The sequence below is a fragment of the Lipotes vexillifer genome, unplaced genomic scaffold (assembly GCF_000442215.2).
Source record: "Lipotes vexillifer unplaced genomic scaffold, Lipotes_vexillifer_v1.1 scaffold1041, whole genome shotgun sequence".
Taxonomy (NCBI): Eukaryota; Metazoa; Chordata; class Mammalia; order Artiodactyla; family Lipotidae; genus Lipotes; species Lipotes vexillifer.
In genome coordinates, this window is record NW_006775616.1 from 3,484,230 (window position 1) to 3,492,924 (window position 8,695).

Consider the following 8,695-nt stretch of genomic DNA (forward strand, 5'->3'; position numbering starts at 1 on the left):
GAATTTTTTAAACCTGTGGTTAATGTGCTAAGAGCTTTAATGGAAGTAGACAATATGCAAGAACAGATGAATAATGAAAGCAGAGAGATAGAAATTCTAAGAAAGAATAAACAAGAGATACTTAAGATCAAAAACACTGTAACAGAAATGAAGAATGCCTTAGATGTGCTCATTAGTACACTGGACACAGCGACTAATTTTCTGAAGAAAGAATCTCTCAGCTTGAGGATATGACAATAGAAACTTCCAAAACTGAAAAGAGAAAAAAAAAAAAAGACTGAAAAAAGAACAGAAAAGAATACCCCCAAACTGTGGGACAATTACAAAAGGTATAACATAACACATAATGAGAATAACTAAAGGATAAGGAAGAGATAAATCAACCTACATTGCTAAAATAAGTACCATTTGTTCATGGTGATAATCCTTTTTACATGTTGCTAGACTCAGGTTGCTATTATTCTGTTAAGGATGATTGCTTTCATGTTCATGAGAGATAGTGGTCTATGGTTTTCTTTTCTTGGGATGTCTTTGTCTGGCTTTGGTATTAGGGTAACACTGGCTTCATTAAATGAATTAGGAAGAAGGTCTCTTGCATCTATTCTCTGAAAGAGTTTATGCAGAATTAGTATTGTATTTTCCTTAAATATCTTATAGAATTCCCTAGTTGAACCATCTATACCTGGATACTTCTTCATGGGATAATATTCTTTTGATGATTCAACTAAATCATTGGGGAACTATGATATATGCGTTGTAGCTCCATAGCTGTCTTTCAGGAAGCATAAATTCCTATTTTCATGGAGTTTACACAAGTCAATCATGCCATAATAAAAAGTACTATTTGATTATATACAGGCACAATGGTGGACAAAGCATTGGGCTGAGACTTGTATTCAAATTCAGCTTCTGTCTTTACTTGGTAGTTGGGCCTCAGTACTCAGGCATCCTAAGCCACAGTTTCCTCATTGTAAAATGAGAGAGTAGAAGGTTTCTAAGATCCTTTCAGTACTTAACTAATTTGGTCTATGATGAAAGCGTAAAAATGAACTTTATCGCAAATGATAATCTGAGAAAAATTTGTATAACTCATAGCACAGACAAAATGTTATTCCTAATTTATAAGGAAATCCTAAAACTCAAGAAGAATAAACTCAAAAAGCAATAGAAAAAGAAAATCCAGTTGCCATTTAAGGACAAGTGGTCCTAAAATACATGAAAAGTTGTTCGACATATCAAAATCAACTATCTACTAACAATAACCAAATAGATAACATAATTTTAAAAAGATAAACATTTAAAGAGTAATGAAAGATGTAAAATATCTAGGAATTCATCGAATCGATTTTGTGGAACTACTAAACACTGCTGAAAGAAATTAGAGAAGGCCTAAATAAATACTCATAGACTGAAAATCTGAGAAATGCTAAAATGTCAATTACCCCCAAATCCATACATTCAGTGCAAAATCCAAATGAAAATTCCAGTTGGGATTTTCCATACATTCTAAAATTTACATGGAAATGCAAAGGACCTAGAAGAGCAATAACAATCTTGAAGAAGAATAAAACTGGGGAGTTTACACAACCAGGTGTCAGTATTTAAAATTAAAAACTACGATAATTTTTTTATTGAAATATAGTTGATTTACAATATTACGTTAGTTTCAGGTTACAACGTAGTGATTCAACATTTAAATACATTACAAAATGATCACCATGAGCCTAGCAGCCATCTGTCCCCAGGCAAAGTTATCACAGTACTATTAACTACATTCCTTATGCTGTATAGCATATTCCTATGACTTATTTATTTTATAACTGCAAGTCTGAACCTCTTGATTCCCTTCACTGATTTTTCCCATCCATCCACTGGCCTCCCCTCTAGCAATCACCCACTTGTTCTCTGTATCTGAGTCTGTTTCTGTTTTGTTTTGTATATTCGCCTTGTTTTTTAGATTCCACGTACATGTGAGATCATACAGGATTTGTCATTCTCTGTCTGACTTATTTCACTTAGCAAAATACCCTCTAGATCCACCCCTGTTGTCACAAATGGCAAGACTGTATTCTTTTTTATGGCTGAGTAACATTCCATTGTGTGTGTATATGTATGTATATCACATCTTCTTTATCCATTCATTTATCAGTGAACACTTAGGTTGATTCCATATCTTGGCTATTGTAAATAATGCTGCAATGAACATGGGGTGCATATATCTTTTCAACTTAAAAAACTGCAATAATTACAGCTATGTGCTGTGTGTGCTGATGGAACAGAATGAAGAGTCCAGAAATAGACCCACACATATATGGTCACCTGTCAACTCCAAAAATTATTTAATATGCTCTCTTGGCAAAGCTGTGGGGAAGCACAAACTAACACTGTTTACAGGAATGCAAAATGTTGCAACCAATAGGGAGCACTGCATCTATACTTTGACAATCTCACTCTGGAATTGCATACACATACCTGCACACATATGAAGTGACGTATATACAATATTAATCTTTAGGACATTACCTGAAATAGGAAAACATTTAAATGACCCAAGTGTCCAGCAATAGGGGACTAGTTGAAAAAATATTTTCCCTTCATGCAACAGAATTCTATGTAACTGTAAAATAAATAAAGTCCTACGTATTAATATGTACTGGGTGAAATGTTATACAACTATAAAAAATACAAAATTGTAAAAAAAAAAAAAAAGAGAGAGAGAGAGAGAGGGAGAGAAGGGGGGATGCTGGTGTAGAGACCCCCAGGATACATTATTAAGTGGAAAATATGTGGTAAAACAATGAATATGGAATACAATGTTTTGAGTAAAGAAAGTCAGGAAAATAAGAATGTATATTCACATTTTTTTTCTATGTGTATAATAAAACACTGGAAGTACAAACCAGAAACTAATAAAAATTGTTAACCACAAGGTTGGGAGGGAGGGGAATAAAGCAGATGAAAGAAAGCTCGATATTAATTGTTTGGGAATTATTTTGAATTTTGAACCATGTAAATGTTTTACTTATTTTTTAAAAAGAAGTACTGCTAATGAAATTCAGCAGGGAAAAAAATGGAGGTTTATACCAGCTGAGAAATGATTTACAGAAGAAACAAGATTTCATATGACTTTCATATGGTCTGATTTGGGACACCTACTTTCCTATTTCCACAAGGGATGGGAACTTCACTTTGAAATATTATTACTTGGTCAAAACATTCAGTTGAACATCATGTTGCTTGCTTAATTCAGCATAGTGATCTGGAAAGGGAGGGAGAGAAACAGGAATGGGGTGGGAAGGATTTCACAGGGGCTTCAACTGCATCTACATTACCTTTCTTTTAAAAATATATACTTATTATATAATAAAAGACATGGAGCAAAAGTGGCAAAATGCAGAGATTTGACAAACCTGGGTGGTAAGGGGGAAAAAAAATTGCAATTGTGTCCTTTCATTGAAAATACCAGGGGACTCTGAGAAGAACAAGAGAATTTATTTAAAACAAAGCATTTCCTTATTTTCTGTGGACAAGCCATACACGGAAGAATAAACATGTTTGAAGCCAAAATCACAGACTCTGGCTCATCAAGAAGACACAATATAAAGCCCCCTAAGTTCGCTAAGCTGTAAGCGTTCAGAACAGAGCAACACCTGGCCTGCATGAGCGCGCTGCTGCTGTGAGTGGGGCCAAGGCCAGGACATCACGTCAGAATTCAGGCGAGGGCATCAATTCATAAACACCCAGAAGCCTATTGTTCTTGTAATTCCTGCAGGCAATGAGCACAGTTACCAAATTAAAAACTAGACCAAGTAACCATGAAACCTTCAGAGGCAACATTTTGTTCATATTTCATGATTTCTTTTTAGGGAAATGCACAAGGTCTAGTGACACAGCTGTTTATTCTCCTCATTAGCCTTTTGGGTTTCAGCATGTGTGGCTTTTCTTAAGCTTTTCTCACTGCTAAACTCAGCCAAATTCATACTCATAGCGGAAGTCAGATTCCAGCTCTACAGCTCAACAGCAGATCTCCAAGCTACCCAAATCCATGGGGTAATCAAAAACATTCTGCTGGCTGCTATATGACTTTTATCTTTTCTCCTACAAATAGCTGTAGCAGGATTAATGTCAACAACACACACTCCCCCCACAGGCTTAGCCTATTTAACTGCAATTACTCTCCTGAGCGAGACCATTTTTGTCATGCGGCAAAGGTGAAGAGAGAGAACAGAGGGTGAAGAGAACAGACTATTAATATAAACAATTCCCTTATTTTATTCAACACTTTCCAAGTTTCAAAGCATTTTCATATATTTGATCCTTATAACTATGAGGAGGCAAGGCATTTTACATTCCCATTTCACAGATGGGAAAGCTGAGGCTCAGGGAAGTCAAGGGGCTACACCTATATCTTCTGCATTTATTCCAGACTTCCCACTATGCAAGCTGTCTGGCAGGCTTAAGCCCAAACACTGATGACATGTTTTTACAAATTCCTTTCCATCCATAAGCTGCAAATCCTCCCATAATCATGGTTGCCAATGTATCTCATTCCTATGGATATTTTGGAGACCAGTCTCCCCAAACCTTTCTCCCCCTTCTTTTACCTGCCCTAGATCTGAATTTCCACCATTAAAGGTCAGTCCTCTGGCTAAAGAACTGGACTTGACCATGTAAGCAAAATTTTCGCAGTACTGTCCCCGAGGTAACTGCATCAGAAATACACTGGGAAAATAGTTTCCCGGGCATCATGCTAGATCCATGGAATCAGATTCTCTTAGGGGTGTGTTTAGGAATGTGCATTTTTAACAAGCTTCCCCATGTGTTGTTACCAGCTTTAAAGTTGAGAGCCACTGCTTTCAGCAATGAAAACCCTGAGATGTTCTGAGTCAGAGACGAGAATCATCAAAGGATTATTTTAAGAGGATAAGTGTGGAAGCAGTGTTTATATTGTGCTGGAGTGGAAAGAAACTAGAATCTATGAGTCTGAGATTACTGCAGTAGCCCAGTTTGAGGAGCAGGATGGGAGGGAAGGGTAAATCTGGGAAGAGAAAGAAAAACTGCAAGGAGCATTACAAAAGTCACTGTAGGGCTTCCCCCGTGGCGCAGGGGTTGAGAGTCCGCCTGCCGATGCAGGGGACGCGGGTTCGTGCCCCAGTCCAGGAGGATCCCACATGCCGCGGAGCGGCTGGTCCCGTGAGCCATGGCCGCTGAGCCTGCGCGTCCGGAGCCTGTGCTCCTCAACGGGAGAGGCCACAACAGTGAGAGGCCCACCAACGGGAGAGGCCACAGCAGTGAGAGGGCCGTGTACCGCAAAAAAAAAAAAAAAAAAAGTCACTGTAATTTCCTCTCTTCATCTTCTACAAAATGTCTATACTTTATTCCTTTCATGTCACTGAGGCTCCATTGCCTGTTACTACGAGACCAAGTTGATTCTGTGAGTATATTACATCGTGCCACAGTTCAGCTCCTCTCCCCCTTGTGTGCTACTCTTCATACAAGGGGATTGAGTTATGGCTCAAGCAAGATGGCTTAATTAGTCTCCTGTGACTAAAACTGAGTTCCTTTGCTCAATTCATTTAGATTCAAAGAAAAGGTAGTGAGCTTCCACTACTGATGTCCAAAGCATTTCAAATTCATTTTTAAAACTACAACCCTCCGTGCTTTTCGCGCACACAGGAGTTCATGAGAGCAACACTTTACAAATCGTTTTGTGTGACTCAAATTTTGCTCCCTAGGAGTTGAAACCACAGAATGCATTACCTAGAAAGGCTCTCATTTGCATTTGTTTCCTTTATCCTCTGTCCTCACTTACCCCCCTTTTCTTTCCTGCCTCCTTTCTATCTGTATATAAAACACATTCAAATGGTGGTCACTAGCTGTACTTGCATGTTTTAAGTTTTTATCTTTCTCACAGCAAACAGTCAGAAATCACATGGGCCTGGAACTCAGAATGACTGAGTTCTAGTTCCAGCTTTTCCACTGACTTGCTACTGGACCTTGAGTAATTCAACTCTCCCTTTGGAGCTCAGTTTCTTCCCCTGTAAAATGAGAAGACTGCACTAGTGGGTATCCAAGGTCCTTTCAATCCAAATATTCTACAATTCTAAGTTGAACACTCTGGATCCCAACAACATGAAAGTTTAAAATCTCTGGATCCAAATTACTCTTCGGTTCATTTAAGTTCAGAGCATTTAAAATGTCTCTCAGAATGTGCACTAGAGTCTTATGCTACAGCAGTGGAGCTATAATAAAGTTGGTTTAGCTACTTAACTGTCTGCCCACACATATTTCTCACTGCAACTTCTTTAATCAGGTCTAGCAAAACTAGATAAGGGAAAGGCATCTTAAAGAAATAAGCAGTCATCTTAGCATCCGGTCACATCAGAGAAGTGTGGCATGCCTTTTATTCACCACAGGTCTCTCTGGATAATTTTCCATCGCCTTCCTCCTCCTACCATCACACTCACCAAGAAACATGCAATGGTGCAAGGACACATATGGCACTGCATTAGCAGTACTAAGATGACCGAGACGTGTTCCTTGGCTTCCTAGGGCTAGCTAGAGAGATGAGGACAGTGAGAGAAGGAGGTGATTTAAGTTGCCATAAATATTAACAGTCAAAATTCAACTTTTCATCAAATTAAAAGCAGCAAATAGTTTGGGTTTTGTTTGGTTTGGGTTGATTTATTTTATTTTTTTTGCTTTGGCTTTTAAAAAAAATGCACAGATGTTGACCATATATGAGCAAAGAGTCATAACCTGATGCCCAAAGTTCTGAAAGCCCTGCTCACGTCCCAGTGATTAGACAGCACGCTTATTATCCCCTCATTCAAGATCCACCACAATATGGACCTACCATTCAGTCATTCATTCATGTCATAAATATTTATTAATTGCCTATTATGTGCCAGGCACTATGCAAGAAGCTAGGAATACAGTAGTCTCGTGTATGGGAAAGACACAGTCTTTGCCTTCACGATGCTTAAAATCTGTGGGGGTAAGGTGGATGAAAGATATTAATCAAATATGTAGAGGAATAAAACATAATATATATTATACATATGTATTTTATACACATACACACACACATTTGGAAAAAAGTCAGGAAGTATATATGCTCAAATGCTAATGGTAGTAATTGCCAGGGGGGTAAGATTATGTGCTTTTTTTCTTTTCTTCCTTATAATGTCTTATATAGCCTCTGGTTTTTTTGTTTGTTTTTTTTGGCAAGCATTACACTTTTTTTTTTTTTTTTTTAACATCTTTATTGGGGTATAATTGCTTTACAATGGAGCATTACACTTTTATAATAAGAAAAAAGCCATTTCCATTGCAAAAATTTCATGTGTTTAAAGATTTATTGACAGAAAAATGGCATACATTGCTAAAAATTAAAGTTGCAAAAAAGCATGTACAATAAGATTTCATTTTGATTACATAATGCAATAATAACAAACTAAAAACACATATACCAAAATACTAATAGCAATTACCTTTGGTGGCATAATAGATCATTTTGTCTTTTAGGCTTTTTTAAAATTATCCAAGCTTTCTACATTGAACATGTAGTAATTTTTACTTATCTTATCCTTGGAATCTCACCTCCTCTGGGAAGCCTTCATTGACCATCTCCACCCTCAGCCCACACAATCTCACTCTGCTGAATACCTATAAATTTTGTTGAACCTATTGCCACTTTAACACCAAGCATGAGACACTGTTCATAATTATATTTCTTGTGAGGGAGGTACCAGGTATCTGAGCTCTTTCGCCCACACTGATCATAGTCAGCAAACACTGGGAGCTTCAGTGATTGTCTCAAATCCTAGCAGCACACATCGCCACCAGTGTTCAGGGTTGGGCTGTGAGTTATGCAGGCAGGAGCACTGTCCCCGACAGCCCTCACACCTTGTTCCTAGCTCTCTCCAGAGGGCCTCTCATGTTCACCTCCTCACACAGACGGCACCTCCAAGGGGTAGGAACTCATTTCTAATCTCTGAGTTTTTCTGCTTCAACCCATCAAGGTTCACCATGAAAACAAGAACCAGCAGACAGAACGCAATGAAAGGCTCGTTACTACAGAACATAATTTATTACCCACAGGATTCCTGAGTCACTGCTGCTCGGCAAGAAAAGAGAGATTCAGAGAATCTTGAGTCTGGAAGGGAGGCAAGCAAGAAGATCAAGCTTATGGATGAAGAAATGGGGTACAGAGATGAGCGACATGCCCCAGGTCCTCCAACAAGGTGGTGACAGAGTCGCTTCCCCCACTGCAGCAAGCCTGAGAGATAAATTAAAATACGAAATACTCTGCACAGAATGGACACTAACGGTAAAGAAAAGCTTTCACATTTGCCTCTGATTCTATACTGTCTGAATCTTTTACAAGCAGACTGCATAATATTTCTAAATTCATTATTAAAGCTCAAATCTAATAAAGATACACCTTTCTAAGATAAAAATATCTGACAAGCAACAATTTTTACTCATAGCATCAGATCTCTGGACAGACCTAGGACTGCTTGTTTGGCCTCTTATCAAATTCCTGCCACACCCTCTAGCAGCAGAGCCTCCTGGTTAAGAAAATAGACTTCAGGATCAAAGAGGTTAAAGTTTGTATATAAACTTTGCTTCTTACTAGCTGTGTGATTCAGGCACGTTAATTAGCCTCTTTGTGCCTCTGTTTCCTCAGCAG